This window comes from Triticum urartu, chromosome 5A (genome assembly GCF_056163025.1).
Source record: "Triticum urartu cultivar PI428250 chromosome 5A, HENAU_Tu73, whole genome shotgun sequence".
NCBI classification, from domain to species: domain Eukaryota; kingdom Viridiplantae; phylum Streptophyta; class Magnoliopsida; order Poales; family Poaceae; genus Triticum; species Triticum urartu.
In genome coordinates, this window is record NC_141877.1 from 329,341,760 (window position 1) to 329,369,158 (window position 27,399).

Below are 27,399 nucleotides of genomic sequence, written 5' to 3' on the forward strand. Positions count from 1 at the left end.
CACTAGGTTCTCATCAACTTAACTCATTTGCAGCATTCCTTGAAAAAAAGTTGCACACCTCTTCAGAGAATTCCATTGCTCAAATTCCTCAGCTGAAGAAAATGGCTGAAGGTAAGAAGCCACAGAAGGGAGGAAAGAGGCCTGAGGTCAATACTGCTTTCAAGATTCCTGATGACATATACAAGGATTATTGCAACCTGATGAGGCCAAATTTGTCAAGGAGGACAAAAATCACGCAAGGTGAGCATACAAAGGATAGAGAGGAGATGGGCACAGGAATGGAGGGAGTACAAATATGTTACTCCCATGTATATGAAGAAATTTGCTCTTAATCCTCCATGCCCAAGACCTCCATTGGCACCTGTCCAAGAAGCTATCCCACCAGCCTCAAGGGTGCCAGACCAAGCTAGCCAAAATAGCTAAGGAAGCAGTGAGGAAATTTAATGAAGACTCTGCTGCTGCTGCTGCTACTACCACTGTTGAGGCCTCTGCAAGCAAGCCAAAGAAGGCCATGGCAAAGAAGCCTGCTCATAAGCCAAGTGCTTCACCCCCAATGCCCTCACGGTCAAGTTCCTCAGCAATGCCCTCACGGCCAGATTCTTCAAAGCCCTCATGGCCAACTCCTCAAGCTGCTCCAGCTCCTCCAAAGTCCTCAGCTCCTCCGACAAAATCCTCAGCACCTGTATATCTCGCCACGTGCCAAAGGACAACAGACATATCTATTGCCTCAGGAGCTTCTGCTAGTTCTTCAGCTCCACTCAATTCATCAACTAGCCCCTCTGTGCTGAAGAAAAAGGCCACTTCTAGACGAGGCTCTCGACCAAGTCCTCACAAGAAGCAGGTCGCCTTTCAAGTACCGTGTGAAGATAACGAAGCTGATGATGAGGAACTTGCCGAAATCATCAGAGACATGCAGCTCAGGGCCGCTAGAGCCAAAGGCAGCAATGTGCCATTGATACTGGATCCGAAGTTGATCCTAGACTTCATCGACCTATGGCACAAGGATCCCAGCACACCTTTGCCGGAGATGAACCTCACTCCTGGTCAAATTCATGTTTTGACTGCCTTCATTGACGAGGAAAAATGGAAATTTGAACAGGGAAGGAGGGTTAAGAAAGTGCAGTACAAGAAAGGGCACTTTAAGAAGCAAAACATTCTGAAGCTTTCACCTGAAGAACTTGTTGCTCTTCAATCTGAGATCAAGCAACTAAGTGATGAATTTGATCACTACTATGCTAACTGGCTTGGTGCCAAAGTCAGATTTGTCAAGATAACTGAGAAGTTCACTTCCAATGTTGCAGACCCAACACAACAAGAAAATCCTCAGGCTGAGGCATCTGCTCAGGCTGCTGAAGATACTCAGAGTACCAGGGCTGATGACTACATTCCAGTTGCTCAAGAAATTGCCAGGGCAACCACTAGTGTTGTGCCTGAAGAAACTGAAGAAGTTAGGGCAACTGCATCAGTTGTGCCTAAAGTTATTGAACCAAATTCCTCTGCTCCTCCTGCACCTACCCCAACTCTGATCCTTCCATCTGCATCAGATGTGAAGAAGACCAAGGCTGCAGAGCGTGTAGCTGTGAAGAAAAGGAAGACATCAACTGCATCAGATTCTTTAGCTCCGAAGAAGATGAAGCCGCTGACTAGCTCTTTTGACAATCCAATTTATGTTGTTCCTGTCTCATCCATGCCATCAAAGGACCTTGTTCCTTTTGATGAAGAATATGAGATCCCAAGTGGATCTGATGATGACATTCCTTCTGCTGCTTCTTCGAAGCAGTTGGATGAAGAAATTGAAGCGGATGCAATCCCTTCAACCCCAATAGTCTCATCGCCCGTGCCTCAGTTCATCGCTGAAGAGGCCGATGTTGAGGAAAAGAGTGAAGAAGAAGATGTGGACATTGGGTGCACAACTCCAGTGTTGATCGATGACTTTTGGGAAAGTCAGCACCCCAATTCTCCTCTGTTCACACCCCTTCAACAAATTCCTCAGTCCCCTGTGACCACTGAAGTTCAAATGGGATCTGAAGAACCTCATTCCACACCGTCTGTCCATGAAGAGATTCCAGCCACTAGTGCTGAAGAAAATGTTATTGAAGAATTGAAGACCCAGGCTGTCACTGAAGAAGAAGCTGAAATTCCTCAGCCAGTGGATCCTGAGATTGCGATTCCTGAAGTGGTGATGCAATTGACCGATACCCCTCAGCCCAAGCCAAAGGATCCCTTCACGAAGAGGCAGAAAATCAAGGTTGATGACTTCTTCGGCAAACATGTGTTCTTCACAGACTATAACCCTTATGACTCTGCTCGTCTTAGAAGGAAGCGCTTCTGGAATGCCAGCCAAGCAAACTTTTATTCTTCACTGCTCTTCAACAAGGACAAAGTCTTCGACCATGAGAATATTCCTCATGTGGACATGGAATCACTACCTTGCTTCACCCCAGTCCTCAGTGTGCTTCATGATGCAGGACTGCTCAACTTTTGCACAGATATTTGCGATTGGAATGAAGAGCTCATTCTTCTATTCTATGAAACTCTGCATACCACAGGCGATGCTGACGATGTGAACTCTTGGGTATTAGACTAGATGACAAAAAACATACATTTCAAAGCATCAGCCTCTGAATTACTTCACGCCCTGCCTATCAGTCCTCCCCTTGAAGGTGCTCGTTGCATCTATCATGAACCTGAACTCACTGCCCATTACATGCAAGTGCTAATGAAGCCTATGAAGCCTGATCAAGCTCCAAGGACCAAATTCCTCATGAAGGAATTGCCGTTTGTGCCTAGAACTGTCTATCACATTCTGACGAAGACATTGAGTCCAATCAAAGGCCATGATTCAAATGATGAAGAAGTTGTTGGCATCATGAAGAATCTGCTATTCAATATCATACATGGGATTCCTATCAACTATCATGATTTCTTCATGAGGACTCTGGAAAATGTTGCCCTCTCTCCATTTGAGTTGAAGCCTTATGCTCCTTGGATTATGAGATTCCTCAGAACTAGGTCTTCACTCAACTACAAGGTTGATTTTCAGAATCATGTCAGTTACTTGCCCCCCATTGAAGTCCTCAAGAGGACTTTTTCCTCATTTGATGAAAAGGGCAAGGCTACTGCAATTATTGATGAAGGCATTCGTCCATTGGATGGTCAATTTCGCAAAGCTTCATCTTACTCCACCAATGATGATTCTGCTACTCATGACTCTGCCGCTAATGCATCTAAGCAAAATCCTCAAGCCACAACTCCCAGGGTGATGACTGACCATGAGCTTATTCTTAGTCTTCACCAGAAGGTGGATCGAAACCACAAATGGGTTAAGCTTCAGTTTGGTTATTTTCTTCACAACATGACTGCTACACACAATGCAGTGAAGAAACACCATTAATACCTCCATGAAGTCTTCGATTGCACCTAGGCTGTTTTGTCACATCTGTATGGTGAAGATGATCTAAAGCAAATGGGTTTCAAGCAAGACTTTGTATGGTCTCAGCCGCCACCGGAGAAGAAATTCAAGAAGACCAAAGTTCCTTCCTTGGTGGCTAGCTCATATTCTTCATCACGCGAAACCGATGAACATGAAGACTTGGACGACACTGCGGCAGGCCCTACAACAACAAATGACCCCAACAACGCTGGCGCTCCTCCATCAACTTGATATTCTTCAGGGGCGTTAGTCCTCATTTTCGATCCTTTTGGTCATTCGATGACAAAGGGGGAGAAATTTGAGTTAGTCTTCAAGCGGGTCTATCTATATGGGCATTTTTTCTAAGTTACATCTCTCATTCTTTTGAAGAATTTGCTGGATCGAGTTGTAAACTTAAACCCGATGGTGGTCTGATACTTTTGTTGTGTTCTTCTACATGCTTATTCCTTATATATGTTACTGCATGCATGCTGAATTACACCAGTCACCATATTTCATCATGCATTTCAAATTCTTCATATTATATGTTAAATGCGTGTATGGATTACAAGATATAGGGGGGGAGATCTCCATGATCCTACTCCTCAAAGTGTGCATTGCTTCAAAAGCTAATTCCTCACTATGCACATCTTCAGGGGAGTTCTTCTATATCTTGCAATCAAATTCCTCAATATCAGTATTTACACTTCATATGTTTGTCCCCGTTCAAAACTTAACCTGTATTGTCATCAATCACCAAAAAGGGGGAGATTTTAAGTGCATCTAGTGCCCCTTAGTGATTTTGGTGTATTGAAGACTTATAGGTTAAGGGACTAATGCATGTGTGAGTGTACACAGGTCTATAAGTCTATGAGGAGTTTGATATTTATAGGAAAAGTCGACCCCGAAAAATGAATATCTTCGACTGAAGATTTTAGTATTTCTGAAGACTTTCATGAAGAATTTGAAAGTGAAGAAATTGGTGTGTCCGTGAAGACTTGATATTTATGCGAGGAATATGAAGCTTGAAGACTTTCGTCTTCATAGTTTTGTTTTTCTCTTTCTTGAGTCATAGGAAACACCGTACTGTTAAAGGGGGTCGAGGAAATACTAAGGAAAAATTTCCATGTGATGCTCAACTCAAAATCCTACACCTACCAATCCCTTCGAGTGAAGCCATTGGAAATCTCATACAGTTCAGTCAATTTCTTCAGTGACAGAGACGAAGTTCTTCTGGTCTCTGAGGAATTTGTTCTGACTGAGGAGTTAGGGATTCACCAGTGCGGATTGCCTACACAATGAGGAACATGATAGCCCTGAGGAATTTGGTACTCAAAATTCCGACCGTTGTTGTGTTATGCGCCAGCTGTCCCAAAATATCTACCCACCTAACGGTCATATCATTGAAGGGCATTTATGTCTTATCATGTCGGGCTGCTCCCTAGGATATAAATAGCCGCCCCCTACAACCACTAGTTGGTTGGCTGCTCCGAGAGAAACTGACACTTGTCATTTGAGAGCATCCCATCCTCCGAGGACCTTGAGTGAAAATCATCAAGTGAGGAAAACCCAAACCCATACACCTTCAAACCCAAAGTGATTGAGCATCACTAAAGTGATTGATCCATCGTGGATCTGATGCTTGTTACCTTTGAAGACTGTGCATCTTCCAGATGGTTAGGCGTCATGGTCTAGAGCATCCAAGAGGAAATTGTGGATCACCGAGTGCCCGAGTCTGTGAAGGTTTGGAAGTCACCTGAATACTTACCACGACTGATTGGGCGAGGTCTGTGTGACCTTAGCTCAAGGGGAATATGGTGAGGACTAAGTGTCCCGAGCTGCGTGTTCATGACTGGGTATCCAGGACTGTGTGTCCTCATGATTAAATACCTAGCGCGCCCTAACCAGATGTACAACTGTCACAACAGTTGGAACCGGTCTACCAAATCATTGTCTTCACCGAGCTAACTGGTTCCATTTCCTCAACCCTTCCATTTCCTCATTTCTGTGTTGTGTGCTTGTTCATATCTGTTTGAAGACTTTGACTGAAGACTTTCTCTATTTCCTCAGCTCAATTTCTTCAGTCTTCTTGTCTTCATTCTGTCTATCCTGTGTTTACACTTTCTGTACTCTGTGCTTGTTTTCATTTCATTATGAAGACCATGCTCGTGTTCTGTTATGTTTACTTCTGAGTACTTATTCCGCTGCAAGTAGTTCTTCACTCAGGAATTTCCTCACCCGCAAATTCCTCAGTGAAGAATTCATAAAAATCGCCTATTCACCCCCCCTCTACTTGATATAATGCACTTTCACTTCTTATGAGCGGCATCAAGCCTAGACTAGTGTGCTCTTTGAAGGAATCAGACACACACTGGGTTGAGGAGCTTGATTCCACACTCTGGGGGCTACGGACCATGCCCAATCGCACTACCGAATACACACCTTTTTCCATGGTGTACGGCGCAGAGGTTGTGCTACCCTGCGACATTATACATGACTCACCTCGGGTGCACATGTACGAAGAGAGAGAGGCCGAGATCGATCGGCAGGACAGACTAGACGCCCTGGAGGAGGAGCGGGACGTTGCAAAATCCCGTTCCGCATTTTATCAACAACATGCCCGCAGATATCAATGCAGAGAAGTACAGGCCAAGACTTATAACATTGGCGAACTTGTTCTACGCTTGCCGGAGAAGAAAAAGTACAAACTCAAGCCCAAATTGGAGGGTCCCTTCATCATCGACGAGGTTCTCACCGGAGGAGCGTACCGCTTGCGTGATGCGTCAGATAATCACCTGGAGCCGAACCCCTGGAACGCGGCCAGACTCCGAAGATTCTACGCCTAAGCGCCGAACTCTTTGTTTGTCTCCTTCTCCCTGCTGTTTCCATAATACATTTTTTTCATATTTCTCTCTCTTTTTGTTTTTCTCTTTAGCCTTAAAGCTTTCGTGTGGTTAGACCCCGCACCCCTGACACACACATATGCTTTCAAATATTTACGTCCATTATACCTGGGGGCTTCTTGTACAGAAGCTTGCTATTATTATCTGAGCATCAAGCTCATCACATATGCATTTTTCCTATATGTACCTTTTCTTCGCCATTATATGGATCGATATGACTTAAGTTTTGGCAAAGCTCGGTTGCCTGGCTCCTGTGCTTATGCCCTACGTCCCCGTTAGTTCGGCTAGGGCATAAAGCGAGCACCTCTGCGATTGTTACTGCCGGGTCATCCGAATGTGTACCGCGGACTGGGTGAAGCCAAAAGCTAGCGTTCTTAAGGGAATATTTGGTCGATGGATTAAAGATGTTTTTTGCATTCGCTCCATTGCGAACCCCCAGAAGATATATATACTGCGATTTTTTCAATCACAATTCGGACATGCATTGTAACGCATGCACACCCAGGGAAAGGAACCCTTAACGGAACTATTCTCTCTGGAAGATGTTTCTTACAACTTTAACGTAATATAACATAACTAGCCGAATACAACTTGTCTGTTCAAGCAACTATGACCCCTACGCCTGGTTTCCATGCATTCCCCGGTCTATTCGGCCGCACGGGTATTCGGAAACACTCTGCACCTTCGAGTCCCGAGGTTGAAGTGAAAAGGTCTGCCATGATAATCGTTTTACATTTCAGCTAGAATTTACATATGTGAAGGAAAGTACATAGTCACTTAGACTCATAAATATCCTCCTCTATACCATCCAACAGGGTATCTAACTTACAATCCTGTTGGGAATATTTGGCAGCTACTACTACTTGGTCATAAAGCAAATTAACGGGCACTTCTTTCCCATCTAACCCTAAAGGTCCGATCCGGGCCATGTGATTCGGATCAAGCTTGGTATACTGTGTTTTCACCATGGCCCAAGCCGATCGCGCACCTTCCCGGCAGGCCGATATCCTCCATAATCAGATACGTTGTCGCACTCCCTTGAATAGCTCTACAAGCTCCTCCATACTTCCTAGAGGGGAGGCGGATGGCCATAAGGCCTTAGCAACACTCCGTATTGCCTGCCGAGCTTGCTCGTGCATTTGTGATAGCCCCTATAGCAGATCATCCAATGATATGGACACCTCCTCTTCAGGACGGCCTGTCAGTATACCTGCAAACATAACTTTGTTAGTACCTTTCATCTACGGACTATTATAAGGTAAGTCCGTCCACATACCAAATAAGCCACATCGGAGCCTTTTATTCTCCTTCATGGAGTCGGCCAGTTGGGCCCACACATCTTTCAGTTCCTCGCCCAGCTGGATGTTGGAATCCTGGAGTTTGTTTTTCTCCTCACTGGCTTGGGTCAGAACACGCTTGCCTATGGCGTGCAGTCTTTTGGCCTCTTTCTCATCCGTTTGAGTGGTCTTCAGTTTCTCTTCCAGTTGGTCCGACGACCCTGTTATGAGACAAGCAGCAGTATCAGCACAGTTGGCATATAATCATTGTTTCTCGATGGAGGGAAATATTACTAGAGGACGCCTTCTTGAGCTTTTCCAATTCGGCGGTAGCAGCAGTTAGCTGTGTCCGGCACATTTCCAGCTCTTGGGCTGGCAAGTCGTTCTTCTCCGTAAGAACCTGGTTATACAACGATCCTTAAATCATTTATACCAACTGCTTCAAGTCTCGGGGGCTACTGGCATATGGTTATCATATTCGGACAAAGTAAACTTACCCGCACATCTTTTAAATGTCGCTTTGTGGCTCTATTAAGCCCATCTCTAGCAGCTCGGATATATGCATCAGCCGAGCTGAAGGCGTTTAATACCTCTTCTGAAAAACTGGGGTCTTCTAAAATGGCCAAGTGGCGCCGATGATTCATGGCGCTCCCCACTTCCGAGTTGGTGACAGATACATCATCCGAATCCTTGGCTGGAGGACAGTCTGGTGTCACCCCCGCATCAGCCCCTGTCTTTACGGCAGGATTTGGATACTGGCTGCGGGAGGTATGACTGGTCGGGCCTCGGATATAGTCCGACACACCTTTTTCCTAATACAGGGTAAACGGAAAGGTCACAGTTGGATGTGACTGCCAAGGTGCATATTTGCAAATCCATACTTCTTTGATGAAGGCTCGGCCGTATCTTCGTTTGCCTTCATCTTCGAAGGCTTGCCTGATGTGGGGGCCGCTCACTTTGGAGATGCCCGCGGGGCAGCATGGCATGCCGAATGCCTCCCCTTTTGAGCACAGGAAAGTGCGATGGGTGAGGAGCAATGAGAAAACTCTCTTGGACAATGTATCTCCAGATTACTTACATGCAAAGTAGGAAGGATACCGGGGTAATCGGCGATGATGGGTACATCCGTACTGTCATAGCTCATCTCATAGAATATTCCATCCTCGAGCTCCACAAATATGTCTGGACCATATCCGGGGTCAAGATCCCGGTTGCGATTCTTCGGTTGAGGGGCAGGGTTGTGGATCCCCTCGATAGCCTTTCGCCATTCCTGTTATAAGAGGATAAGATACTGTTTGTCAATAATGATTCAGGGACAGGAGTAAAATAGTGGAGTTAGAGCTTACCCAGCTAGGAGGATTATACATGGAAAATCCGTCTCGATATTGGAGACGGGTGAACTCCTCCTTCTCCCCTTTATAAAGTTCGGCCAATATTTTGGCCAAAGCGGCGGGGGTCTTTGGGCCCTTCCAACCATAGCATGAGGCGTCGTCTTCCTCATTATAATGCCACATGGGAAGCCCTCTGTATTGGAGTTGCTGGACCCCCCGCATTATGGAGATCTCCATTACCTCAACTATTGACAATCTGGACTGGGCAGGCATCTTAATCTTGCCCAGCAGCAGGTTGATCTTTGCACTATCCTCTTCCTCGAGGCTCCGAGGACGCTAGCTATGGCGTTTCTTCAACGGAGCATTTGAAAACTCGGGGAGGCCCATACGGGCGGGGTCGGGAAGAGCGACGTCGTCGATGTAGAACCACTCGGAAGGCCACTCTTCGGAAGCTTTCTTCGGCGTGCCAGACAGGTATCCGGTCCCGGCGATGCGCCACACTTCGGCTCCTCACACTTCAAAAATTGACCCACCATGATTATGAGGGATGAGGCAGAACAGTCTTCTCCATAAATCGAAATGGGCCTCATAGCCCAGGAATAGCGCATAGAGCGACATAACCCGCAATACGAAGGATAGAGGTGGGAGTGAGACTGTGCAGTTGGAGGCCATAATACTCCAGCAGACCTCAGAGGAAGGGATGGATTGGAAATCCAGCACCTCTTAACAAGAAGGGGACGAAGCATACTCGTTCTCCCTGGACAGATTGGGGAAGTTCTCCGCTTGAGCCCCGCCCTTGGAGGACGTCATCCCTGCTCGTACGGGCCCCAAATCCGCGGGGGGAAGAAAGCCCTGTGTTTGCAGCTTCACCAACTGACTGTGAGAAACTGAACATCTCTCCCAATCCCCCTTTTCGGAGTTGTGGGTACGAGAGGAAGAGATGGGAGCGCTAGCCATGTTGGGGTGGTTCTGCTCCACAAGCTCTGAGGGTTCCTTCCGTAAGATTTGGAGGGGATCTAAGATCTATTCTATTTAAATAGGCACCTTTCTGGTATGGTTAGGGTGGTATGTGCAAAAATCCCTGACCTCTCGCATTCGCTCGACACGTGGACGCTGAAGTTGTCGATGCACAGAAGACGAGGGGTACAACATTAAATGGAAGGCCGAACACACTACTTGGAAGTCACCAGTGGAGGAACCCGCCTTGCATTGTCGAAGACAATCTATGCGCCGAACAGCTCGTCATTGAAGACTGGTTCGGGGGCTACTGAGGGAGTCCTGGACTAAGCGGTCCTCGGGCGTCCGCCCTGTTCACCATGGGCCAGACTGATGGGCTGTGAAGATACAAAGACCGAAGACTGCACTCGTGTCCGGACGGGACTCTCCTTGGCATGGAAGGCAAGCTTGGAGATGAAATAAGTAGATTCCTTTCTTTGTAACTGACCTTATGTAACCCTAGATCCCCTCGGTGTCTATATAAACTGAAGGACTTAGTCCGGAGGGGGACAATCATTATCATAGCCAGACTAGACTTTTAGGGTTTAGTCATTACGATCTCGTGGTAGATCAACTCTTGTAATACTCATATTCATCAAGATCAATCAAGCAGGACGTAGGGTATTACCTCCATAGAGAGGGCCCGAACCTGGGTAAAACATTGTGTTCCCTGTCTCCTGTTACCATCGATCCTAAACGCACAGTTCGGGACCCCCTAACTGAGATCCACCGGTTTTGACACCGACAATATGCTACACCCATCCTGAGAAACTTCCAGGTAAGACACCGATCAGCCGTCTACTTGCACAAACATATTCCTTTGTTTATAGCTCTATTTTTCTTTTTAGACGCAGACCTGGTGAAGCAATTAAAATTTGACCGTTAATAAAAAGTGAAACAAGTGACTGCAACATGCCAAAGATGTTATGAAAATGCCAACTACATACACTAAAACCTGTATTCGACAATACAACAGGTATCACACTGAGTGGCCTAAGAAAGCATTTCTTCCAGCGCAATTCTAGGGCGTTCGAAAGGGTCACGTGGACGCGTCGCAAGATATAGTCGGAGTGCGGCATACACGCGATGTGGCACAACACCGGCAATACCTTGCCGGTGATGGTCAACGGCCGGCAGACGGGCATCAAAAAGGTTCTGGTGCTGCACACAAACAAGAACTTCCACCAGCAGAGGACCAACTGGGTGATGCACCAGTACCACCTCGGGGACCTGGAGCAAGAGAAGGACCGGGAGCTGGTCCTCTGCAAGATTTTCTACCAGACGAACACTAGGGCTGGGAGTAAAAAGAATATAAGTTAGTTTGGAATTGGTACTTGTACTACCTTGTCGTCTGTAAGTTGGTATTGTTGTTAACGATCTTTTGGTATGAACTTGGCATTTGCTTCCAACCATCATGCCGAGTGTCGACGTGGATATAAAGCTGAATCATTTGTTTTGAAACGAATTTTCAGGCACCTGATTTTTATTTGATGGGTAGCATAAGCACCTGCCATTCAAATTCCCAGTTCTCCATTTTTTTTGAAACAAGTGCATGCACTTATTATCATGATGAAAAACAATATCCCTGCTGCATCCCAGTTATCAGTCTGTACTTGCAGAATTCTCTCGTTTATTGAGCACGTATATTGTTTTTTCAGGTCGAGCAAGTTTCAACTGGGCTGTAGACTGCCCAGGCTTGGTTTTGTTTTTAACAGGCCCAGCCCATGACGACAACAGGGCACAAAGATACAGAGGTATCTACTGGCCTCTGGCCCACTAGCGTTAGTTATATTTTGTCTTACAACATCCGCGGGCAGTTTTTTTACTGAATCAAACACACAGCCCAGTTCTATTTTCCTCTTGAAATGCATGTCCTACATCCGTTTTCTAATATCTACCTATAGTTTTACTAGTTCGTATACACGTATCATTATATTGAAAATACATAAAATTCCCTTTTCATATTTACATCCTTATTTTTGTTGTTTTTTTCCCTCCCAGCGCTGATTTTTTTACCACTGGTTTTCCCTTAAACCAACTCAATTGTCCCACGTCTTATTTGCTTACCAAAACAAAACGACTTTTTTTGGCAAATCAATAAGTTCTTAAAAAATGTTTATCATTTCGGGATTACAAAAGCTTGGACTCCACCGAAATATGCAAAATAAGGTTGAACTTTTTGACCGTGGTCCTGGGCAGAAAATGGGTTGTAATAAATTACTTAAGAATTAGCAAATGGGCTGCAAATTATTAAAAAATAGCAAATGGGCTCTATGTTGTCTGCCACATATTTGGAGGCTGACTTGTGGGCCTACTAAGTTCATGCGTACACAAGGTTTCTCAAAAAAGAAACTTATTCAACAATCGACTCTACCAGCATCAGACCGTTAGATGTCAATCTAACGTCAATCGTGCTTCTTCGGTCTCTGATCTTCCTGCCCCAGTCGCCCAAACCAGCACCGTCGGAACCGCCTGCTCCCGCCTCCCGTGGACGGTTGTGCTGCCGGGCAGGCCCCACGGCCCCATCATATACTCGCATCCCTGGCCTATCTATCCCTCTACTCACCCACACCTCCTGTTATTTTCTGGCGACGGCAGCCAAACCAGTCAACCCTCGTACTCTCCACCACGTGGGAAGCCACTGTCGTGTCTTCCCCGGCACCGTGTTGTTCCCTTCGTAGGCCTCTCCGTCCTCCACCGCCCTGGTGCTCTCGGCGCGGCGTGGTCAACGTGGTCAACAAACGACATCCATCAGAAGTGGACTGTACGTGGAGAGGCTGACAGCTGGGTCCACGGCCGCACACAAGGAAATATCTCCTTATTACGCGCAAAATAATGATTCCTCCACCTGACATCTGGGACCCGCCGGAAGGGCCTGTGTATTTCACGAAAAAATGTTCCCTCCGCTGATAGGTCGGACCCACAAACTATATCTTCGCACGCAAGGAAGTGCCTCCTTATTGCGCTCAAAAAATGAATACCCCCTGCCAGCTGGAACCCACCACAGTGGGAGGCTGACTTGTGGGCCTACTAAGTTGACGGGGATGGAGGGCTTTGTGAACTTAGTCAATATATGAATGATTCTAGCTCCAGTGATCGTACGATGTCCATCCAATGGCCGTAGTGCTTCTTCAACCTCTGGTCTTCTTGCTCTAGCCGCCCAAACCAGCGCCGGTCGTGTCGCGTGCTCCTGCCTCCCGTGGCCGTCTGTGATGCCGTGGAGGCCTCACCGCTCCCTACTACTCCCACCGCTAGCTAGGCCATCCCTCTACTCACCACACCGCCTGCTATTCTGCGGTGACGGCAGCCTCACTCCGCAACCAAACGAGTGAACCCTCGTACTCCTCTCCGCGTGGGCATCCACTGCCGTGTCTTCCCTGGCTCCGCGTCATCCCCTTCCTAGGCCTCGCCGTCGTCCACCACCTTGGTGCTCTCTACGCAGTGTGGTCAATGTGGTCAACGACCTACTTTCATCGGATGAGTACTATACATGGAGAGGCTGACAGCTAGGTCCATGGGAGTTGCAAGGAAGTGCCTCCTTATTACGCGCAAAATAATTATTTCTGCACCTGACAGCAGGGACCCACTGGACGAGACACCATATTTCGTAAAAAAACGTTTCCCCCCTGACTGCTGGGACCCACCAGCTACATCTTCGCACGCAAGGAAGTGCGTCTGAAAAAAACGATTCGCCCCCCTAACTGCTGGGACCCACCAGCTATATCTTCGCACGTAAGGAAGTGCCTGACAGTCGGGACCCACCTGGTCGAAGCGTACGTAGCGTTGTCATTCTTGTCACGAACGTGTATGTACATATTGGTCGATGTAGAGCGCGCACGTGTCGTAGTAGAGACACATACGTATAGCGGCCAGTGTGCAAGAAAGAAAATACGACCACGTGCGTACATACGGGCGAGGTCTCGATCGCCTACTCGCGCATACGTACGGCCAGGGATCATGTACATGGATGGGTCAGAACGGAGAAACCGCGTCTTCCTCCCCCGCAAAAAAAACAGCATCGTCATCGTGTTCATGGGGAGGCAACAGAATGCGTCGTGTTCATCGGGAGGCAACGGAACGCGTGGGAGCCAACCGTCTTGGATGGAACAACCGATGGAAACGAGGCATGGCATACCGCAGAACAGAGGAAATGACCTTGTGTTCGACCGGCCACGGTCGAAACGGGATCCTGTTCATCGGGAGGGGTCTGACCTACCACAAAACGGAGGAAACGGACCTCCTACGGTCGAAACGGGGTCCTGTTCATCGGGAGGGGTGTGGCGTACCGCAAAACAGAGGAAACAGACTTGTGTTGGAGCGCTACGGTCGAAACGGGGGTCCTGTTCATCGGGAGGGGTGTGGCGTACGCAAAACGGGACTCCACAGGATACTGTTCATCTCCACCGTCATCCCCCCAGCCTCCACGGGCTACTGTTCATCCACCGTCGACCTCCTCCAGCCTCCACCTGTGACTGTTCATCCACGGGCTCCTGTTCATCTAGCCTCCTCCGCGCGCTACTCCACTAGCTACTGTTCAACCAGCCCTCTCCACAGGATCCTATTCAACCACCCCTCCACGGGCTACTGTTCATCCAGCCCTCCAAAGAATGTCATGCAGCTGCGTCTCCGGCCCACCCAGGACGAAACGCCCATTTTCTGTCATGAGTTTTTGTCATAGAAGTACGAGCCCACCACATCTATCATGATACCAGGTTTTGTCACAATTATCGTCATAGAAGTGTCATAAGTATGATAGAATTTTTTTTGTTCGGCCCAAAATGTCATGGATGTGTCATTTTTTTGTAGTCATAGAGGTGTCAATAAAATAAAATACGAACATGAGGGCATCATGATCATTCTTAGAACAGCAACATATACATATATATATATATTGTCATATGATTTCTTATGCTAAAGTAACAATCTATTCACAATGTAAAGTATGAATCAGAAACTTCATTGAAAACTAACAAACCATAATCTCAGTCATTGAAGCAATTGCAATTTATCATAACATCGGAAAGAGTCAATATAAGAGCTTTTCAGCAAGTCCACATACTCAACTATCATTTAGTCTTTCACAGTTGCTAACACTCACGCAATACTTATGAGTATGAAGCTTTCATCGGACACAGAGAAAGATAGGGGCTTATAGTTTTGCCTCCCAACCTTTTACCTCAAGGGTAATGTCAATAATAATAGCTCATGAAAACTCACATCCGATTAGCTATATATATTAGGATCTTTCCAACACACAGTTCTTGCCAAAGGATAAAATGTAAAAAGGAAAGGTGAAGATCACCATGACTCTTGTATGAAGTATAAGACAAGAATAAAAGATAGGTCCTTTGCAGAGGGAAGCAGAGGTTGTCATATGTTTTTAGTTGGATGCACGAAATCTTAATGAAAAAGAACGTCACTTTATATTGCGACTGGTGATATGGACCTTTATTATGTAGTCTGTCACTTTTGTTTCTTCCACATCACAAGATCATATAAAGCTTATTTTCTCCACACTAATAAATCATACATATTTAGAGAGCAATTTGTATTGCTTTCAACAATGACAACTTACTTGAAGGATCTTACTCAATCCATAGGTAGATATGTTGGACTCTCATGGCAAAACTGGGTTTAAGGATATTTGGAAGCACAAGTAGTATCTCTACTTGGTGCAAGGAATTTGGCTAGCATGAGAGGGAAAGGCAAGCTCAACATGTTAGATGATCCATGACAATATAATTTATTTCGGATGTAAGAAAACATAACCCATTACATTGTCTTCCATGTCCAACATCAAATTTTTAGCATGTCATATTTTAATGAGTGCTCACAATCATAAAAGATGTCCAAGATAGTATATTTATATGTGAAGACCTCTCTTTCTTTATTACCTCCTATTAATTGCAACGATGACCAAAACTATGTTTGTCAACTCCCAACAACTTTTATTCATCATACTCTTTATATGTGAAGTCATTACTCACCATAAGATCAATATGATCTCTTTATTTCTTTTTATTATTTCTCTTTTTTCTCAAGATCATAGCAAGATAACCAAGCCCTTGACTCAAAACTAATCTTTATTATATATAGCTCACAGACTTGATTACATAGAAGGATCATAAAGAAAACTCAAAACTAGATCATACTAAACTTTATTCTATTGGATCAAGATATTATCAAAAGGATCAAACTAAGAAAAATGGTAAAGATAAAAGTGTGATGGTGATACGCTACCGGGGCACTCCCCCAAGCTTGGCAGTTGCCAAGGGGAGTGCCCATACCCATGTATTTATGTCTCTTTCTTCGGAGGTGAAGGAGATGGTGATGATGATGACAATTGTGCCTTCAGATTTTTCATATTGTAATTGAGAAGAGGGATCTCCTCCTTTAAATCATAGACCTCCGATTACAGCTTCAAGATTTTGTCACATAAATCTAATTTGCTTTTCTGCCCAAAAATGAGAAGGAATAGATCGGTTGTTAGATAGTTTAGCCCTCTTAGGGAGACTAGACTTCTTGAACATCACATGCATATCCCCAGGTTGAGGTAGAGGAACATCCTCCTCCTCTGAACTTGAATCATTGATCCTCCTCAAATGAGCATCCTCCTCATCATCCGTAGTTCGACCACAGGGAGATAGGTCCCCATAGGTCTTTGGGTCAGCAATGAGATGTGAGACATAGCTCTCTTCGTCGGAGTCTTGAGATGACATCCTGCTCTAAATCTGCTGCAGAAACATCTCGAAACAAAAATAGAGGATATTTGCGTGGTATGGTGGTCTAAACCTCCGGGAGATTATATAATGAATTTTTACCAACCAAAAGAAGTATCATGCAAGAAAATGGAGTCCGGAGGACACACGAGGTGCCCATGAGGCAGGGGCGCGCCCTCCACCCTCGTGGATGCCTCGTGTCCTTTCCGGACTGCTTCTCATTTTCCTATTTTCTTAAATATTCCAAAACGGAGTAAAATTGCTATTAGAACTATTTTGGAGTCGGCTTACTTACCGTACCACATACTTCTTCCTTTTCGAAGGCTGAAACATTCTCGAAGGTGTCCCTTATATACTCCTCCGGGATTACGGTTTCAATAACATTATTTTCAACATTTATAGGATTACCTGAGATAGAATGTTCGATTCTTTGACCGTTCACCACCCTCGGATTTGTGCCTTCGAAATTGTTGATTTTTATGGCACCGGAATGATAGACCTCCTCGATAACGTAAGTACCTTCCCATTTAGAGAGGAGTTTTCCTGCAAAAAATCTTAAACAAGAGTTGTATAACAATACATAATCACCTACATTAAACTCACATTTTTGTATCCTTTTGTCATGCCATCTTTTAACTTTTTCTTTCAACAGGTTGGCATTTTCATAGGCCTGGGTTCTCCACTCATCAAGTGAGCTAATGTCAAATAGCCTCTTCTCACTGGCAAGTTTAAAATCATAATTGAGCTCTTTAATGGCCCAATATGCCTTGTGTTCTACTTTGAGAGGTAAATGACATGCTTTTCCATAAACAATTTTATATGCAGACATACCCATAGGATTTTTATATGCAGTTGTATAGGCCCATAATGCATCATCAAGTTTCTTTGACCAATTCTTTCTAGATCTATTAACAGTCTTTTGCAAAATTAATTTAAGCTCTCTATTGCTCAGTTCTACTTGACTATTAGACCGTGGATGATATGGGGATGCAATTCTATGATTAACATCATACTTAGCAAGCATCTTACTAAAAGCACCATGAATAAAATGTGAACCACCATCAGTCATTAAGTATCTAGGGACTCCAAACCTCAGAAAAAACACTTCTTTAAGCATCTTAATAGAGGTGTTATGATCAGCACTACTAGTTGGAATAGCTTCTACCCACTTAGTAACATAATCAACAACAACTAAAATAGGTGTATACCCATTAGAGGAAGGAAACAGTCCCATATAATCAAAGCCCCAAACATCAAATGGTTCAATAACAAGTGAATAATTCATAGGCATTTCTTGACGTCTACTAATATTACCAATTCTTTGACATTCATCACAAGACAAGACAAACTTACGGGCATCCTTGAAGAGAGTAGGCCAATAGAAACCGGATTGCAATACCTTATGTGCAGTTCTATCTCCAGCATGGTGTCCTCCATAAGCCTCAGAGTGACACTTGTGTAGGATCTGTTCCTGTTCATGCTCAGGTACACAACATCTAATAACACCATCTACTCCTTCTTTATAAAGGTGTGGGTCATCCCAGAAGTAATGTCTTAAATCATAGAAAAACTTTTTCTTTTGCTGGTATGTGAAACTAGGTGGTATAAATTTAGCAACAATGTAATTAGCATAATCAGCATACCAAGGAGCAGTACGAGAAGCATTTATGACAGCTAATTGTTCATCAGGAAAGCTATCATCAATAGGTAGTGGGTCATCAAAAACATTCTCTAACCTAGACAAGTTGTCTACAACAGGGTTCTCATCTCCTTTTCTATCAATAATATGCAAATGAAATTCTTGTAGTAGGAGAACCCATCGAATAAGTCTAGGTTTAGCATCTTTCTTTTCCATAAGATATTAAATAGCAGCATGATCAGTGTGAACAGTTACTTTAGAACCAACAATATAAGGTCTGAACTTATCACAAGCAAACACAACTGCTAAGAATTCTTTTTCAGTAGTAGCATAATTTCTTTGGGCACTGTCTAGAGTTTTACTAGCATATTGGATAACATTTAATTTCTTATCAACTCTTTGTCCTAGAACAACTCCTACAGCATAATCAGGAGGCTGAACAATAGGTGCAGAAATCAAGGCTTTCTTAAGTATTTCAAATGCTTCTACACAATCATCATCAAAGACAAAAGGAACATCTTTTTGTAAGAGATTAGTCAGACGCCTGGAATTTTTTGAGAAGTCTTTAATGAACCTCCTATAAAAACCAACATGACCAAGGAAACTTCTTATACCTTTAATGTCCTTAGGACATGGCATCTTTTCAATAGCATCAACTTTAGCTTTATCAACTTCAATACCTCTTTCGGAAACTTTATGCCCCAAGACAATGCCCTCATTAACCATAAAGTGGCACTTCTCCCAATTCAAGACAAGATTAGTTTCTTCACATCTCTGCAAAACTCGATCAAGGTTGCTTAGGCAATCATCAAAAGAAGTTCCATATACAGAAAAATCATCCATGAATACCTCAACAATCTTTTCACAAAAGTCAGAGAATATAGCAGTCATACATCTTTGAAAGGTAGCAGGTACATTACATAAACCAAAAGGCATACATCTATAAGCAAAGGTACCAAAAGGGCATGTCAAGGTGCTCTTTTCTTGATCCTCTTTTGACACAGGTATTTGAGAGAAACGAGAATAACCTTCTAGAAAGCAAAAATGTGTACGTTTGGATAATCTTTCTAGCATTTGATCAATAAAAGGTAAAGGGTAATGATCCTTTTTAGTAGCTTTATTTAATTTGCGGAAGTCAATTACCATTCTATAACCTGTAACAATTCTTTGTGGGATCAATTCATCCTTATCATTAGGAACAACAGTAATACCTCCCTTCTTAGGTTCACAATGGATAGAACTTACCCACTGACTATCAGCAATGGGATAAATTATACCTGCCTCCAGAAGCTTTAGTATTTCTTTTCTTCCCACTTCTTTCATCTTAGGATTTAACCATCGTTGGTGATCAACAACCGGTTTAGCATCTTTCTCCAATTTTATTTTGTGCTGGCATAGAGTGGGACTAATGCCCTTAAGATCATCAAGAGTATATCCAATAGTAGCACGGTGCTTCTTCAGAGCTTTCAATAGTTTTGCTTCTTCTTCTCTGAAAGGTTAGCACTAATAATAACAAGATATATCTTCTTTTCATCAAGATAAGCATATTTAAGAGTATCAGACAATGGTTTAAGCTCAAACACGGGATCACCCTTGGGTAGAGGAGGATCCCCTAGAATTTCAACAGGCAAGATGTGTTTCAAAATAGGTCCCTATTTAAAGAATACTTCATCTATTTCCCTTCTTTCGTTCATAAACATATCATTTTCATGGTATAGCAAATATTGTTCTAAAGGATCATTAGGAGGCACGGCAATAGAAGCAAGACCAATAATTTCATCTTTACTAGGCAATTCTTTATCGTGGGGTTGTCTATGAAATTTAGCAAAATTAAAATCATGAGACATATCCCCTAAACAAACAGAAACAATATCCTTTTTGCAGTCTATCTTAGCATTAACAGTATTCAAGAATGGTCTACCAAATATAATGGGACAAAATTCATCTTGTGGGGAACTAAGAACAAGAAAATCAGCAGGATATTTAACTTTCCCACACAAGACTTCAACATCTCTAACAATCCCAATCAGTGAAATAGTATCTCTATTCGCAAGCTTAATTGTAACATCAATACCTTCTATCTCAGCAGGTGCAATATCATGCATAATTTCTTCGTATAAAGAATGAGGTATTGCACTCGCACTAGCACCCATATCACATAAGCCATGATAGCAATGATCTCCTATTTTACCAGAAAAAATAGGCATGCCTACAACAGGTCTATGTTTATTTTTAGTATCGGGTCTAGCAATTCTAGCAGCTTCGTCACAAAAGTAAATAACATGCCCATCAATATTATCGACCAAGAGATCCTTAACCATAGCAATACTAGGTTCAACTTTAATTTGCTCAGAGGGTGTAGGTGTTCTAGTATTACTCTTACGAACCACAACTGAAGCTTTAGCATGATCCTTTATTCTATTAGGGAAAGGTGGTTTCTCAATATAAGTGGTAGGAACAATAGGATCAACATTATAAGTGATAGTCTTTTCTTCAACTTTAATAGGTTCAACTACTTTTACTTCAATGGTAGGATGATATTTAAGCCACTTCTATTTAGGGAGATCAACATGAGTAGCAAATGATTCACAAAAAAGAAGCTACTATCTCAGAGCCAAGTCCATATTTAGTGCTAAATTCACGGAAAGCATTGGTATCCATAAAAGATTTAACATAGTAAGACTTAGGTGTTATACCTGACTCCTTACCTTTGTCGAGTTCGCAATCTTCAGAGTTGCGTTTAATTCTTTCCAATAAATCCCATTTGCAATAGTATTCATCATAAAAGATCCAGTGCAAGAAGTATCGAGCACGAACGATTATTGAGAGAAAGACGAGCATAAAAATTTTGAATAATAATTTCTCTTGAGAGCTCATGATTGGGGCATGAATATAACATTGACTTAAGCCTCCCCCAAGCTTGAGAAATGCTTACTCCTTCACGAGGCCAAAAATTATATATATAATTAGAATCACGATGAACCAGATGCATAGGATAAAACTTCTGATGAAATTCCAATTTCAATCGGTTGTAGTTCCATTATCCAATATCATCACAAAGCCTAAACCATGTCAATTCCTTTACCTTCAAAGATAAAGGGAAGACCTTCTTCTTGATAACATCCGTGGGCGTACCTGCAAGCCTAAATAATCCACAAACTTCATCCACATAGATTAGGTGCAAATCTGGATGCAATGTTCCATGTCCTGTAAAAGGATTAGCTAGCGGTTTCTCTATCATACACGAAGGAATTTCAAAGTATACATTTTCAGTAGGTTCAGTAGGTTGAGGAGCAACTCTTTGATCTACTGGTCGGGGTGAAGATATCACGAACAAGCCCCTCAAAGGATTACTTTCCATAGTAAGAAGTGACAGTAAATTTCAGCACAATATATAAATTTTTCCTTACCAAATTCCACCTACCAAAGGCACTTCACTCCCCGACGACAGTGCCAGAAAAGAGTCTTGATTGTCCATAAGTATAGGGGATCTATCATAGTCCTTTCGATAAGTAAGAGTGTCGAACCCAGTGAAGAGCAGAAGGAAATGACCAGCGGTTCTCAGTAAGGTATTCTCTGCAAGCACTGAAATTATCGATAACAGATAGTTTTGTGATAAGGAACTTTGTAACGGGTAACAAGTAATAAAAGTAAACAAGGTGCAGCAAGGTGGCCCAATCCTTTTTGTAGTAGAGGACAAGCCTAGGAAAACTCTTATGTAAAGGAAAACGCTCCTGAGGACACATGGGAATTATCGTCAAGCTAGTTTTCATCACGCTCATATGATTCGCGTTCAGTACTTTGATAATTTGATATGTGGGTGGACCGGTGCTTGGGTACCGCCCTTACTTGTACAAGCATCCCACTTATGATTAACCCCTCTTGCAAGCATATGCAACTATAAAAAAGTATTAAGGTAAACCTAACCATAGAATGAAACATATGGATCCAAATCAGCCCCTTACGAAGCAATGCATAAACTAGGGTTTAAGCTTCTGTCACTCTAGCAACCCATCATCTACTTATTACTTCCCAATGCCTTCCCCTTGGCCCAAACAATGGTGAAGTGTCATGTAGTCGACATTCACATGACACCACTAGACGAGAGACAACATACATCTCATCAAAATATCGAACGAATACCAAATTCACATGACTACTTATAGCAAGACTTCTCCCATGTCCACAGGAACAAACGTAACTACTCACAAATCATATTCATGTTCATAATCAGAGGGGTATTAATATGCATAAAGGATCGGAACATATGATCTTCCACCAAATAAACCAACTAGCATCAACTACAGGGAGTAACCAACACTACTAGCAACCCACAGGTACCAATCTGAGGTTTTGAGACAAAGATTGGATACAAGAGATGAACTAGGGTTTGAGATGAGATGGTGCTGGTGAAGATGTTGACGCATATTGACCCCCTCCCGATGAGAGGATCGATGGTGATGATGATGGTGATGATTTCCCACTCCGAGAGGGATGCTTCCCCGGCAGAATAGCTCCGCCGGAGCCCTATATTTGTTCTGCCAAGGTTCCGCCTCATGGCGGCGGTGTTTCATCCAGAAAGCTTGCTTATGATTTTTTCCAGGGCGAAAGACTTCATATAGCCAAAGATGGGCACCGGAGGCCTGCTAGGGGGCCCACGAGACAGGGGACGCGCCTAGGGGGTAGGGCGCACCCCCCACCCTCATGGATGGTGGGTGGCCCCCCTCTGGTTCTTTCTTCACCCAATATTTTTTATATATTCCAAAACCGACTTCCGTGGAGTTTTAGGACTTTTGGAGTTCTGCAGAATAGGTCTCTAATATTTGCTCCTTTTCCAGCCTAGAATTCCAGCTACCGGCATTCTCCCTCTTCGTGTAAACCTTGTAAAATAAGATAGAATAGGCGTAAGTATTGTGACATAATGTGTAATGATAGCCCATAATGCAATAAATATCGATATAAAAGCATGATGCAAAATGGACGTATCAACCTCTCCACCCATCCTCCATTCATGGAGTGAGCCATCAGAACATGCCTACACTTCCACCATTCATTTTCTGAGAGAGAACCACCTACTCATGTGTTGAGACCAAGATATTCCAATCCAACCACTAGAATCTTGATCTCTAGCCTTCCCCAAGTTTCTTTCCACTCAAATCATCTTTCCACCAAATCCAAATCTATGAGAGAGAGTTGAGTGTTGGGAGACTATCATTTGAATCACAAGAGCAAGGAGTTCATCATCAACACACCATCTATTACCTTTTGGAGAGTGGTGTCTCCTAGATTGGTTAGGTGTCACTTGGGAGCCTTCGTCAAGATTGTGGAGTTGAACCAAGGAGTTTTTAAGGTCAAGGAGATCGCCTACTTCGCGAATATCTACCCAAGTGAGGCAAGTCCTTCATGGGCGATGGCCGTGGTGCGATAGACAAGGTTGCTTCTTCGTGGACCCTTCGTGGGTGGAGCCCTCTGTGGACTCGCGCAACCATTACCCTTCGTGGGTTGAAGCTTCCATCAACGTGGATATACGATAGCACCACCTATCGGAACCATGCCAAAAATTTCTGTGTCTCCAATTGCATTTGCACACTCCAATACCATCCCTTTACTTTCTTGCAACATGCATGTTTTATTTTCCGCTGCTCATATACTCTTGCCATTCTTGCTTGAAACGTATTGTGCATGTTTAAACATGTGCCAAAACTCCACCTTAACTTAAAGAAATTAAAAATTGCTACTTTTCTTTGTTGAGGTTCTAATCAGCTCCCTCTAGACACCTCTTCTTGATCCTACAATTGGTATCAGAACATTGGTCTCCATTTCTTTGGTTTAATCACCATTGGAGGAAGAAGGATGAGTCTACGTCGGGGAGTCTTAGGCGTAGAGTGCCTGTACTTGATGGAGAGTTCATTCATGGGTGAAAAATGAGATGCTTGAGATTTTCAATGAATATCACTTGAACAAGTACATTACTAGCCCTTGTGCACCCCTTGTTGACCCTTGGCATCCTACCCTTAATGAGTCTATTAACATGATTCACAACCTTAGAACTTTCAATCTTATTACTAGAGGTTTGCCTAGAAATTTGTTTAGTTGCTTTCCTGCTCTTGATTGTGCCTACACCATATGGAGATTTCTTGAGGAACGATTTCCAAACTATTCCTTGCAAAACTTAGATGAGTTTCTTCATAAGTCCATTGCCTTGAGTAAGATAAATTCCAATGATCCTAAGTTTGGTGATTGTTTATTTGAGCTTAGTAACCTCATGTGTGCCAAAGGAGATATTGGAATCATTAGTAATATCATCTCCGAAGTCATTAGAATTCATAAAGATGAACATTGTGATGATCACTTTTGTAATGAATCCATCTCTCTAGGAATAGATCAATCACAAGACAATGTTGAATATGGATACTATGATGAGGAAGCTGATAGTGACTTTGGTCTCGATGAGTCTATGCGACATTTTGGTCTTATGGCTAATCTTCGCGGCTACATGGCTGGAGGAAAGGAATGGGTTCTGGATAGTGGATGTACCGATCACATGACCGGAGACAAGGATATGTTTCGTGAGCTTGCTAAAAATGATGGCCCTCGAAAGTATGTCACCTTTGGTGATAACTCAAAGGGTAAGGTGATTGGCCTTGGTAAGGTGGCCATATCACATGATAGCTCCATACAAAATGTTATGCTCGTTGAATATCTTGGCTATAATTTACTTTCCGTATCTAGACTTGCTGACTTTGGTTTCAATGTCCTATTTACTGAAGTAGATTGCCAAGTGTTTCATAGAGATAATCATAAAATGGTCTTTACCGGTATACGTAGAGGTGATCTATACATTGTTGATTTCACTAAAAAGGCTCAACCTAGAACTTGCTTAATTTCTAAATCTTCTAAAGGTTGGTTCTGGCATAGAAGGTTAGGTCATGTGGGCATGCGAAACCATGATAAGCTTATTAAAGGTGATCATATCCTTGGAGTGAAAGATGTTATATTTGACAACGATAGATTGGGCAGTGCTTGTCAAGCAGGAAAACAAGTTGGAGGAAGCCACCCCATGAAGAACATCATGACCACAAGAAGACCGCTCGAGCTACTTCATATGGATCTCTTTGGTCCCAATGCCTATAAAATTCTTGGTGGAAACTCATTTGGTCTAGTCATAGTCGATGATTTTTCAAGATTTACGTGGGTGTTCTTTCTTGATGATAAATCTCAAGTCCAAAAGATCTTCAAGAACTTCGCTAGGAAGGCCCAAAATCAATTTGAAGAGAAGATCAAGAAGGTTCGCGGCAACAACGGAACAAAGTTCAAGAACACAAATGTGGATACCTTTCTTGACAAAGGAGGGATTTCACACGAGTTCTCGGCTACGTACAGGCATCCACAAAATGGAGTTGCTAAGAGAAAGATCCAGACTCTTATTGAGATGGCGAGATCGATGCTTGATGAGAACAAGACGCCAAAACACTTTTGGGCGGAAGTGGTTGAGACAGCTTATCATGAAACAAATCATTTATATCTTCACAAGCTACTCGGCAAGATGGCATATGAGCTTCTCACCGGCAACAAACCCCAAGTTGGATACTTTCAAGTATCCAGCTCAAAGTGTTACATTCTTGATAAGCATCGTCGTTCTAAATTTGCTCCTAAATCTCATGAGGGTTTCCTACTATGTTATGGCTCAAACTCTCACACTTACCGTGTCTACAACAATTTCACCCGAAAGGTTGAAGGGACGGTAGATGTGAAGTTTGATGAATCTAACGGCTCGCAAGTAGAGCAATTGACAATTGATGTAGGAGATAAATACCCTTCGGAAGCAATCTAAGACTTGTCTATTGGCAAGATTCGTCCAATGGAGGTGAAGGAGAGTACCTCGTCCGTCCAAGTGGAAGCTTCTACCTCACGACAAGGTGAACCAAGAGTTGACACAGAGGCATCCACAAGTGGGACAAACCAAGGTGAAGAAAACAAGGAAGTACACCAAGATGAACCTCGTCAACCTCCTTCTCCACCTCGACAAGGGAATGACAATGTCAACAACAAAGAAGGCCAAGAAGAACAAGATGATGAAGAAGATGTTCCACCCCGACCCAAACAAAATCTCTCACGAGTTCGAGCATTCGAGCAAGAGTCTCAAGAGACCATCCCGTCGAACAAATCTTCAATGATATCCAAACTGGGAGAATCACTCGCTGAAAGTGCAACTATCCCTAGGTGGTTTTGGTAATTCATAACAACATATAGCTCATTGAGCTAATGCTATTCCAAGATGATTATTTCAGGAAAGCTCAATGATTGGCATGGCATGGATGTGAAAGTGGAACCCTCAAAATGCTAAGGACAAAGGATTGGCTCAAGCTCAAAAGCTCAAGACTCCTCATTTTATATTTTAGTGATCCAAGATCACATTGAGTCCATAGAAAAAGCCAATACTATTAAGGAGGGATGAGGTGTTGCTTAATGAGCCTCTTGCTTCATGTGCTTAATGATATGCTCCAAAACCCTCAACTACTTTCCCATATCCACATATGGCCTAAACTCTAAGCCAAACTCGGTCCTACCGATTTTTCCTATCCGGCGCCACCGAGTTTCAATTGTCATTAGCCACTGCCAAACCCTAGCAATTCGGTCTTACCGATAAGGATCTCGGTCCCACCGAGATGGGGTTGCAAACTCTCTGTTTCCCTTTCGTAACTTTTCGGTCCCACCGAAAGAGCGAATCGGTCCCACCGAGATTGCAATGTAAACTCAGTGTTTCCCCTTTGTAACTTTTCGGTCTCACCGAGTTCCACTCGGTCCCACCGAAAGAGCAAATCGGTCCCACCGAGTTTGCCTGACCAACTCTCTGGTAAGCTAATTACCAAACTCGGTCTCACCGAGTTTGTGTAATCGGTCTCACCGAGATTACGTTATGCCCAAACCCTAACCGAATCGGTCCTACCGAGTTGCATGTCAGTCCCACCGAAATTCCTAACGGTCACTAGGTTTACTACTTCGGTCAGACCGAGTTTATTTATTCGGTCCCACCGAGATTGGAAATCTGTGTAACGGTTGGATTTTGAGTGGAGGCTATATATACCCCTCCACCTCCTTCTCATTTGATGAGAGAGCCA